General features: G+C 40.4%; 1 long non-coding RNA gene across 1 annotated transcript in view; it reads left to right on the plus strand.

The window, feature by feature from the left end:
* The first annotated feature begins 4,897 nt into the window (after nt 1-4,897).
* The window catches only part of LOC310664985, a 31,292-nt gene continuing 23,671 nt past the window's right edge, over nt 4,898-12,518 (plus strand). The window contains exon 1 of the long non-coding RNA XR_014505137.1: nt 4,898-5,530. This is a non-coding gene — a long non-coding RNA (uncharacterized lncRNA). The remainder of the gene's footprint in view (nt 5,531-12,518) is intronic.

Raw genomic sequence — 12,518 nt, forward strand, 5'->3', positions numbered from 1 at the left:
GTCACTGCTGATTTGAGGATTGCGCTAAAAAAAGGGCAAAAGATCAAGAGAAGGTTGAAGAATACTATATTGTCTCTGAGATTTTATGTTGAATCAGAACAACACTTCCCAATGATTTTCAATAACACCCATAATTTCAGATTTGCCTTTGGACAATCATACAATTATAAGGGTGTAATTCACTTTCCCATATCAGAGTAAAGTATTTTCTTACTCAGATGTAAAATAAGTCACGCTTCCCCACACTTTCTAATGCATTTTCGCATCATTTTCCTTTTTGCCAGAAGTCAGCTTTTATTTTGGAAGTGTTTTTGTGTGTGCGTGTGCAAGAGAACCATACTGCTTGAATCCACTTTAACTTAACAAACCTAAATTCCCTCTCGCAAAATAGTGACATTCTAGTACACACCTTACCTTAGCCTGTCTTTACTGCCTTTCCAAAAATGCAGCCTGTCCACTTTATTTTAAATATATTTTTGTATTTTATTGTTTCGTAACCTTTTGTAAACTTCCCAGGAGACTTCACTGATATGTGGTATAAAGCATTGTAAATAAATTAGTAAATAACTCTGCTTTCAATACACCTAGCTTACCTAATCTTTAACAGACTGGAGGGACGGTCTGCTTCTGCCCCATTCAGAAGACTTATGGAAGATCTAACAATTTGCTTCCATGGAAATACATTACCAGAATATTCCAGTTTGTTAACTCTCCTTTGTCAAGTCCAGGACTCTGGCTAGATATTGTCTCAGAGTAGGGTTACACACCTGATATGCACCTCCTGGACTAGTGTGTGGATCCCAACATCATTTTTCTTCCAAATTTGCTCTTATCCAAATGTTGCAATGCAGTTCTTGGTTCAAAAATGTACCAAAAGAATGAAAACCGAAAGATTTGTAGCAGGGTTTCTGTGATCCCTGGTGGCCTTTTAAGACGAAAGTAAACAAGCCAGTAAAAAAAACCACACCATGAAACTGGAAGAAAAAGAAATTACAAGTGTGCAGATAGAACAGACCAGCTACTTATTTTATATTGCTGGCTTCCATCGCTACATTTATCTACCAATCTCCCTGCCAGACTTTTAGATCCAAGTCTGTGTGAACAAGCCTGTTTGAAGATTTTCTTTTCTTTAATGGATGCTCGTGCTCCTTATTGCTTTTTTACGAATTAGTTTTAACTGTGCTTTTATTTTTTATCTCTTCTGATGTGGGTAAACAGTCCATAAATGGGGGCTTTCCACTCCTTTTTGAAAAATGGGGGCAGCCTGTGACATGTTCAATTAAAACTTTGCAATTGTGGGAAAGTAACGAGGTACAGTAGTAACCTTGCCCTCTTTCCTAGAGTGTTATTTTGTTCACAACCATTCCTTTCTTCTTCCAGGCGTCTTTATTCAACAATTCTTTCAACTCAGTGACTCAGCAAGCACGCTGATTGCATCGAGGGGCTAAGGTCTTAAGACTTTCTAGTACTGCTAATTATGTGTATAGGTGTAACAGTGACCAGAACTGAAGGAAGGTGACAATTTCAGAAGCAAGCAGTATCTGTGTGTGACCTCAGAAAGGATTGAGCCCCCTGATTCAACCTCATTACAGCAAAAGACATTAGGTCGTGTGGCAAAGGCTTCCTTTCAAGTAGGACGGTACAGGCCACCAGATGTTTACTGCTTGAGAAACTGTCTTTTGCATTCACCCAGTCTTCGGAAGAAAAAGCTTAGCACAATTCTCCACCTTATCAGGAATCCAGGGGTGTGGTAACACTCTCCTAACCACTTGATGACCGGTTTATGAAGTGATTTATATATATATATTTCATACACCTATATTCTACCTTTTCTATCATCATAGATAGAGGTGGCATAATGGTGTCCTGTTCTGGTCTTGCAGAGGGCATATTGGAGTAAGCAAATTGCTCCAGCCAAAACCACAGATGAACTAAGGCCCTTTGAGCCTCTGCCTACAGTCCACTTCTCTCAGGCTTCCTCCTACTTTTGAGAACAACAGTCCTTAAATGCACAACCTTCTGGCCTGCAGAAAGTTCCTATGAGGGTGCCAGTTGTGGTTCTATGGTTCCCTGGCATAGGCTTCTGCTTGCCCCTGATGACCAGCATCAATGTGAGGAATCCTATCTGGCTTCTTAATTGGGGTGTCTGCAGCCTTTGATTCTGACGGTCACTGATGGACTCTGGCATCATGACCTATGAGTCTCCAGGTAAGTTTCCCATCCAGGCACGGACCAGACCTAGACCTATGAAGAACACAAGAAGAGCCCTGCTGGATCAGACTAAAGGCCCATCTAGTACAGCATTCTGTTCCTACAGTTGCCAATGAGATATCTATGGTTTAGGATAACCAGCCTCGTATAATCAACATGCTTATGTCCAATTATTGCATAAAGCAGCCTTTCTCAACCTGTGGGTCCCCAGATGTTGTTAAACTACAACTCCCATCACCCCTAGCTAGCAAGGCCAGAGCTCAGGGATGATGGGAGCTGTAGTCCAACAACATCTGGGGACCCAAAGGTTGAGAACTGCTTGATAAAGTAAGCTTTCCTGCCAGGCTTGGCTCACCTTTGAGAGAAGAGTTTGTAAGTAAAACATTTTTAACTTACCAAACATTTAGTCTTTTTCTATGGAAGGAACTTAGAAGGGAATCTTTTAAAAGTCTTAACAGCCTATATTTCCATGCTTGACATTGCTGCGTATTTTGCAATTTTAAATTGCTGCTGGGGTTTGGATCCAAAACCTGGATCTTGGAATCCAGGAATCCTCTTTTTATACCGTGTGAGAAGGTCATAGGCAGCACTCTCCTGCTCATATTCCCCATCAACTGATATTCTGAGGCATACTGAAGGTAATATAGCCATTGATAGCCTTATCCCCCATAAAAAGGTCTATTTGTTGTTGGTGGCCATCACTGCAACCTGCTGTAGTGAATTCCATAGTTTAATTATGTACTGGGTGAATAAGTGCTTCCTTTTTTGGCAGTTCGTTCATCTTCATTGGATGACTCCAGATTCTAACATTATGAGATTACTGCTATGTGCTCTTAGACGACGCCCTTGTTAAGTGAACACCATCTTAGCTTACCATCTGGCAAAGCTTTCTTGAATTCCTCAACCTTTCTCAAAGGAGAAAATCATCTCCATGCTCTGATGTTTTTAGCAATAAACTTAAGTCTCAGCTCTTGTACTCAGCACTTTCAGCGGCACATCATGCTAAATTACTGCTTGGTAACTGGTGGTGTATATTCATCCTCAGTAGCATTCTTATGGTTTGCATTGTCAAATCTTTCTAGCAAATAATAATAAAATAGAGGCATTGTGTGTACGTATAGCACAGATGTATTGGTCAACCAGGCAACTTAAGACAGTTGACGGCATCCTCCTCCAGCATAAAGCAAGGAGGATTCCAAGCTGAGGTTCATAGATTTTAAGCCACCACAGGTAACTTTGTGTTAAATGATGACAGTTGCCTTTGAGACCTAAATCTAAGTCCTACTTGTTGTTCCTGCAAGGATAAATGTTACGGCACTGTGTGCCAGTTATTTTCACTTACAAACTTGTCTTGCTCTACTTAGTCCTCGTGAAAAATGACTGACTGGTTCAGGATGTGCCAAAATGCTAAGCCTGCATTTTCAACAACAGCCTTTATTTCTTCCATCCACTCAATCTCAGGGCTATCGCATAAGCTTTTTTTTTTTTTTTGGGGGGGGGGGAGTTGCCCTTCAATACCTCACTGGCATTACTGAAATGTGGCATGGCTCCCATTATCTCTGACTCTATCATGCAATCAATGAATTTGATTTTATAGCATTTATGGTTTTACTACATACAAAACTAGAAAGTTTGTTGTTGTGACCATATTTAATTGGCAATTTGGCTGTTAAAAATGGCACAATATACAAAGAACTATGGTCAGATAGTTAATTTTTAAAGAAATTTTAACCCCAGCTTGTAATGCACGCGGATCACTCAGGCAAGCCTACAACAATTAAATCTACAACTTTGTCATGAAATAACAATATACAAAACAAGCAAAATAAGATAAAATAGAGACAGGTCCAGGAGATAAGAAGAATAATAATCAGATAAAACATTATCTACTCAGTAAAGCAAAAGCCTGCCAGAATAAAAAAGTATTTCTCAGCCTGGAGGATGATGACAATCAATTTATACAAAAACGAAGTCTCTTTATCTATTATTGGAACAAGAAAGTTCAGGATAGAATTTATCCTTCCTCTATTTTAGATGCAATGTAATCAGAAGTTGTTTCATTAAATACATGGCAATTATGTGAAAGCAAATGGTAAAATTCAGTGAAACTCAGCAACACTGGATTGTCTGTTTTCATTTTTCTTTCTTTGTTCTGTTGCTATAAGGTTCCCTTATGTCTTCAATATTGTTTCCATATTTCTCTAGTTTTCCTTTTTTGACTAAACATTCTGGTTTTGCTTTCTGCATTATTGTTACACTAGAAGAATTTGTTGCATCATTTCCCCCGTAGTTATTTGTATATGAATTTATATACAATGCAAAAAATAAAAAAGAAGATAGCAAGGCAGGAGGTTACCTGAACTTCAGGCAGCAAAGAATTCCATATCTCAGGTGCGGCCACTGAGAAGGCCCTGTTTCTTTCCCCAGTCAATTGCTCTTCCAGTATGAGCATGACACAAAGAATAGTCTCTCCGCCATATCTCAGAAACCAGACAGGTTGGCATGGGATCAGGCACTGCTCCTTCTGGGAAAATTCTGAAACTTAATTGCTGTATTGATGGTGATGGGAGGGATAGGGCGGAGAGAGCCACAGTAAGAGGCAAAAGGGTTAACCTTCATTTCCTCATGCCCTGTGACCCCTTACACAATAAAAATCTGAAAGCTATCTGACAGTGCAATACATACACATTTAAAACCTGCAAAAGTTTGAACAACTGGCTCTGCATGCCTACTTGGAATGTTGACTTGAGTCATAGGAATACAGGAAGCTGCCTTATATTAAGCCAGACCATGGGTCAATTTAGTTGAGTAATTGTGTATCTGCACTGACTGGCTATGACTCTCCAGGGTTTAAGACATAAAAGAGTTTCCTAGCCCTTCCTAAAGTTGCCAGGATTCAAAGCTCAGACCTTCTACAAGCAAAGCAGCTGCTCTGAGCCACCAAGCTAAAGGCCCTTCCTCAAGGAACTTCTCTCTAATCCCTTTGAGTTCAGTGGAACTTACTCCTAGGTATGCGGTGTCAAGATATTCCTGTCTTGGGCCTAACTTGTGGTCCCGGCCTAAGTGTAAAATCTTCGGTTTAGCAATTATACCTAGTCTTCTGGCTGTGGTCTGGGATCGTGAGCTAGCTGTCTCTGGCCCTCAATTGCCAGCAGGCCCAAGATTTACTGCACCTGTGTTATCTACACAGTATCTCAAGGAAGTACTGTACACGGTTGGAATAACATTTTTCAGTTGTCCTCTCATGGAGGCCATTACCAGACAGAGCGCCTGGAAAGTTACAATTAAGAAGCGCTTTTCCTGGCTGAGGTGAGAGCAGGTAAGAAGGTATTTAAAAATCTACCTCGTATTATTTCTCCCTCCCCCTGCCCCTCATGAGCTCCTGGCTAGTCCCCCCACTTTTGTCCATCTTTTGTATTTTTCCTGACTGGCACGTCTTGTTGGGGGTCAAAAGAGTGTTTCCAAAGCATTGTAACTCAGGCTAAGTTATGTTAATTTTGTGTGTTTCTGTATTTTCCCAAATGTGCCTAAATTCTTAATTTGTCTTGCTCTTAAATCTTCTTATTTGCTGAGAGAGTTCTCGCTACGCTGCTGTTTTAGTGTTACAGTGGTACCTCGGGTTAAGTACTTAATTCGTTCTGGAGGTCCGTTCTTAACCTGAAACTGTTCTTAACCTGAAGTACCACTTTAGCCAATGGGGCCTCCTGCTCCCGCTGTGCCACCGGAGCACAATTTCTGTTCTCATCCTGAAGCAAAGTTCTTAACCCGAGGTAATATTTCTGGGTTAGCGGAGTCTGTAACCTGAAGCATATGTAACCTGAAGTGTATGTAACCCAAGGTATCACTGTATATGCTTTACTTTTGTGTGGTTATTTGGCCTGAGTGAGTGGACTAGTAAAAGGAGTGGTGGTAGCTTACTACCTTGGTGTGCTTTGTTCACCCTGAGGTTTGGACTAAAATTTTCATTCAGCACAGAGAGGCACAGGCCTGGATTTTCGGTGGGGTTTGAACTGCATTTGGGGCAGGGGGCAGGAGTTGAGCAAACACGGATTCCTTGACATTTGGTGGCAGTGTCATGGTATTAACTATTCTGGGACGTATTCAGGTAACTAAAAGACACCCCCATGTCACTCCATGACTAGGGACTAAAATACCCCTGCGTCATAAAGAGGATTATTCCATGATTGTGTGTGGAATCAAATTGTAAAATAGGTCACTTCCTTTAGGGTCCTCATCTCAGAAATGCCAGTTTTTCTGCTTAGTTCAAGGTGGTTTTTGTTTTGCTTTATACAAATACAAAATGGTATGTGCCTAGTTGGCTAGTCTATGCACTAACAGGCATGCAGGGAATACTAATAAAGTCAGGCAAAATCAGCTGAACAGTTTTAAAAAAATAATAATAATCTAGTTCAGGCTTGGAAAAGCAGACCTTCAGGTCAAGTTCGACAAAAAGTTCTGCTTTGAACTGAAGAGCATCTGGTGCAGAGAAATGTTGTGAGTTGTGGGTGCCAGGGTTTGTAGGTGCCAGATTCCTCTAAATTCCTGGGTCTGATAGGTGTTAGAATTTAACCAACGCTTGAAGTGTTGAAAAGGCTGGCATACTGGGTTTAACAAAGTACTATATTAAAGTACAGGCCAAACCAGCTTCCCGTGTTCAGGAAATTGCCTGGGAGATCAACTATTAGCCAAAGACAAAAGCCATTAACTAATGACAAATGGGTCGTTCGAAAAGCCAGAGGGAGGGGACTCTGAGCCAGATGGAAAATGAGAGGGGCCCCTCCCTCAGCTCTGAGTTACTGTATTTTTCGCTCCATAAGACGCACTTTTTTCCTCCTAAAAAGCAAGGGGAAATGTCTGTGCGTCTTATGGAGCGAATGCCTATGGATGGCGGGGGGATCCTGCTGCAGTCGTGAGCTGAGGAGGGAGAGAAGGAGAGCCCGCTCGCTTTAAAGGAGCAAAGCGGGAGAGGAGAGGAGCTGCTTACATGGGTGTAAGCGGCTCCTGTCCCATTGGCTGCTGTAAAGCGACCGTGCCCTCTTTCCCTTCCTCCTCCCCACTCAGCTCACTGAAAAGCAGCAAACCCCTCTCCTGCATTCTTAGCCGCCTCCTTCTCCACACACCCCACATGTGCTCCTTGACCCTTCAGTGTTTTTCCTGAACATGGTTCAGGACTTAAAACATGGTTACAAAGCACAGATCCACATGGATCCTCAGGATTTTTGCATTGGGTCACCCCAGGTTCACCATCAGATCACATAGCATGTCCATGGCTACAGCCTGCACCAAAAAAAATCACGCACCCACTGTTGCCTGGGGCTGCAATGGCGCAAAAACATGGTTACAAAGCACAGATCCACATGGATTCCCAGGATTTTTGCATTGGTCTCACCGTCAAATCACATGTCTGTGGCCACAACATGAACCACAGAAATCATACATCCACTGTTTCGTTCAGAATATTTTTTTTCTTGTTTTCCTTGTCTAAAAATACAGTAGTTTTAAAACAAAAGCAGAGTTTTACCGTTGGTGTATGTGTGTGTGCTCTCTTTGAATTGTATTAGACTGCACAGTCAGAAATTTTGAAAAAGAGACTTAAAAATTCCTGAAGAATGCACACTCATCTTTCCCACTAAGTATTAAAGTGTATTAAGTCAATCATAATAATTACTAGGAACAGAGCTATTAATGTTTTATTCACTTAGTATAGTGATAGTTATTAAAATCCTTATCATTTTGTCTAATTAGTATCACTCGCCTATAAAAATATCAAGTAGGAAATGTATTAACTGAGATGGAAAGATGGTGTATTGTAAGTGATTCCATTTTAGAGTGCTTCGTATTAAGCAATTTTCTTTTAACCGGCCAGTAGCTTGTCTAGATTGATTCACAACACCTAAAAGGAAGGCATTTAAGTGTTCAAAGTACAGTGTTCCTCATGTTTTCATTACTGCCTTCTGTATTCCATGCCTATATTGTCGCCTTGTAACACAATTATATCACACAGTTTTGACATTCTGAGGTATGAAACTTTGGATCTCATTATTGTCATGTGACGAAACTTTCTTCTCAATGTGTCCTTTTGCGGTTAGATCAATATTGACACTCATTTCTGTGGTAAATGATCAAAGCTACAGTTTCCAAGTACACGATAAATATCACATCTCAGCATGTGGGAAGCACACTCAGAAGAAAGCTTGAGAGGCAAAAGAAAGTTTGAGAAGGAAAAGTCACCTTACTGCTGCTTTATAATGAACCACCTCTCCTGTTATGCATAGAGGAGAACCCAGGTTTGCCATTGGGTGTGCATTCTGTGTTTTATATGTGGTTTCACTCAATCCAGTTCAGTGTCATCTCCAATGAGGCACAAAATACCTTCCAATCCAGACCCCAACTGATGGATGAACCTGAACGATGCAAGTGTTTGCGATTGTTGTTGCTTTTTTTTGTTTGTCACACTCACATTATATATTTAAAGTTAATCCTTGAAACATTTTAAGTAGACACTTAAAAATGGGAAGTATGGTGTTGCTCTCAATTGAAGCATCATCACCTGGAATCCTTGGGCATGTGTATTCCACCACATACACCCCCTTTTCTGGCTGAGCACTTTGAACAGTGGATTGCTGTGGTTCATCATGGAAAATTAAAATGGCAGCTAGACACAAGCTGTTACTGCTCCTGCCCACTACCATGGCCCATTGATGTCCAGAGTCATCTATGACATTCAGTGATTCTGATCAGTTTTGTGTGCCCCAGCGAGTTTATAAATTTCTCCACAAGCAGGAGAGCAGGATCAGAGAGCAGGAAACAATTATGTGTTATGGAGGCAGATCCATGTAAGGGCTCTTCCTTCAGGGAGGTGACATAGATCAGCGACTGGACATCTGGTTTTGCATGGAGAAGGCTCCAGGCTCAATCTCCAGTTAAAAAGGGATCGGGCAGGAAGTGATGGAAAGACCTCTGCTTGAAAACTTGGAGAGCCACTGCCACTCATAGTAGACAATTACTGAGCTAGATAGGCAAATTGTCTGACCTGGTATAAAGGCAGGTTCCCATTTTTCAGTGCTTTCGGTAGCTTGGCAAGTCTGAACTCCTTAGAATACAGTGTAATCAATCACTAGTTCCTCCGGTACCTCAAGCCAAGTATATGTAGGAGAAGCCCTGTTTGGAATTGCTGATGAGCAATGTTTCAAGAACAACTCCTATCTACATGCATCTCAATTTAGATTAGGCTGCTTAAAGAACCACACGGTTTCCTGCTACAGTGAATAACCACAAGACAGCCCAGTCACATCCTTTGCAGCTGAAGGTCACTAGCTTCATAAAAGCAGACAAGAGCCGATCCATAGGTGGAGAAGGCTGTTCTGCTGGTTGCACGGGGCTCATACTCACAGGAGTGAGTTATTGTCAGGTTTTAAATTAACAGTGTGGTGCTCCGTTAGCACAAGCCTGACATTAATACACCATGCAGGCGATGTTCAGTATCCTCTTCCTGCAATAATTTTGAGGGTTTAGTAGGAGAACCAAAACGAATGACAGCACAGGGAACCATAACAGTGGCTTAAGAGAAATATTAGCCATTAGTCCGTGATAATGAAATTACTTAGTTTTACAATTGACTTACTAATTTTAATCTCAATAAGTATTTGTAAGTAGGAAGGAGAGCAGGGCTGTAAGAGAGTTCATTAGTGCTTTATATTGCAAAAATGAATTAAAATTAAATACAGGGGCAATGATAAATAATAAAAAAGATAGTTAAAAGGAACTCTGCTAGATGTGATCAACTGTTAAGTTTGGGCTACTTGGGTTTTCTTCTTACTTTATTATTTCTATAAATCTCATTTTGTTTGTGCCAGTAGGCAGAGAAATACACTAAAATAAATAGAAAAGCAAGAAAGTATTCCTTAGAGAAACTGTAAATCAACTAGAAGCTTTTCTAGACACGATGCCCCATTGTAGACTTATCTATCTAATTTATACCACACTTTTCTTAGACTCCCAAAGCAGCATAATAATAAAACAGTTAGTAAAACCCTAGAATAGCAAACTAAAACAAAGAGGCAATTACAAACAATAGTAACTCTATAAAGCAATTTTCATACTGGTGTGCTCTTGGTGGGAAGAAAGAAGAGGTGGGTAGGAATGGAGGAGATACTCAATTCAGTTCACATTTAAAGCTGAATCAATCAAATTATTACTCTCTGAAAAAATATGAGAACCAAAATACAGCCATCCTTCAAAATTCTTATCTAAATTTTGCAATCAGCATGTAGATGAGAAAAGGAAAGTCCACCTGGAGAAAAGACCTGAAGTAGCCTTTGCCTGTTTCCCTCACACAGAGAAATCCACAGATGGGGTACTGCTTCCAAGAAGGCCCTCTCCCCAGATGCGTAAAAACTGGGAGGAAACTGGGAGTGACATCAGGATGTGTGTCTGAGATCTGCACATGCAGAGGGAAGGGTACTCCCCCCCCCATCATCTAACAGCAACAACAAAAGTAATCTTCGCTATAACTCCTTTTCTAAAACAAGAACATAAATTACTTCAAAAAAAAAAAATTATGGTGGACCATAGAATTCTTTTTAAAAACCAAAATCATTAAATTTTCAAATTATATATTTCCAAATAAACATCTTTCATTATACCCATACATTCAACAACTTCCCTCCCTCCTCTTCCAAGGTTCTTTTTAATTTACCCACATTTCCTGCATATTCTTATATATCCATCTAATTCAGTTCTCCCATCTTACTTCCCTTTTAAATATGTTATACTGTTGAATTTACCTTAATACAGACAATGTTTTCAATTGCGTGCAATTATTTTATACATACTCAGCAAAAAAAATCCACTCTTTAAATACATGTTCCTCTTGCTCTCTAATTCTACTTGTTAGACTTGCTAACTCTGCATATTCTATCATCTTAAGTTGCCAGCCCTCCTTAGTAGAAACCTCCCTCACCTTCCATTTTTCGGCTTGCAAGCTCCGAGCTGCCGTTGTTGCAGATATAAAAAAGTTTTTCTGACACCTGGGTACCTCCATCTGCACCATTCCTAACAGGAATGCCTCTGGTTTTTTTGGGGGGAGGGGGTATGTTGTTTTAAACATTTTTTCCATCTCATTATATACCATTTTTTGACTTTTTTTCATGCCAATGTTTTTTTGACTTTTTTGCATGCCCATGTTCCTTCCATTTCTTTACATTTCCAACACAAATCCGATTCTGATTTATACATCTTGGCTAGTGTACTCAGGGTTAGATACCATCTATGAATCATTTTCATGTAGTTCTTCAACGTGTAGCATGCAGTAAAGTTTAGATCTTTCTTCCAAAGTTTCTCCCAGAGGTCTAATTCTATACTGTGCCCTATATCAATTGCCCAGTGGGTCACTGAAGCTTTAACCAACTTGTCTTTTGTTTCCCATTCCAATAATAGTTTATACATTTTAGACAATAGTTTTTAATTATTCTGCAATAACTCTCTTTCAAACTGTGAGCTTTGGTCCAAAAATCCAAACATATAATATACCGTATTTTTAGCTCCATAAGACGCACCGGACCATAAGACGCACCTAGTTTTTAGAGGAGGAAAACAAGGGGAAAAAATATTCTGAACAAAACAGTGGATGTATGATTTTTGTGGTTCATGCTGTGGCCACAGACATGATATGTGATGGGGTAGCCCAGTGCAAAATTCCTGAGAATCCATGTGGATCCGTGCTTTGTAACCACGTTTTTGCGCCATTGTGGCCCCACAAAACAGTGGATGCGTGGTTTTTTTTGGGTGCAGGCTATAGCCATGGACATGCTATGTGATCTGATGGTGAATTTGGGGTGACCCAATGCAAAAATACTGAGGATCCATGTGGATCCATGCTTTGTAACCACATAATTGATAGTAATGTAACCAGTCAGTAACTTGTCTCCTTATTTCTTCCATTGGTTTCAATCTGGGTTCCCTCCCTGAGAAGTCCAACAAGTCTCCATAGGTTGCCCACTGTCTATCCATGTTGCTTCTCTTGATGTAATTGCTTCAGTTGGCGATAACTATAGGGGTGTCTTTCTTTCCAGCAAATTCTTGTATTTCTCCCAGACTCTATACAAATTCCTCCTCTTGACATGATTCATAAAACTCTTATTTATTTTAGCTTTCCCATACCAAATACATGCCCAATTCTAAGAGGATACCCTTCTAGTAGGACAACTCTTCAGATCTCTTCATTTAGAGTGCTAGTCACAGGGGCAGCTAGAAAATCCAGCCGTTTGCAGGAGCCACACTCTAGTTATCATTCTGTATCGGTTTTG

Source organism: Podarcis tiliguerta (assembly GCF_965153285.1).
Source record: "Podarcis tiliguerta genome assembly, chromosome: 1".
NCBI classification, from domain to species: Eukaryota; Metazoa; Chordata; class Lepidosauria; order Squamata; family Lacertidae; genus Podarcis; species Podarcis tiliguerta.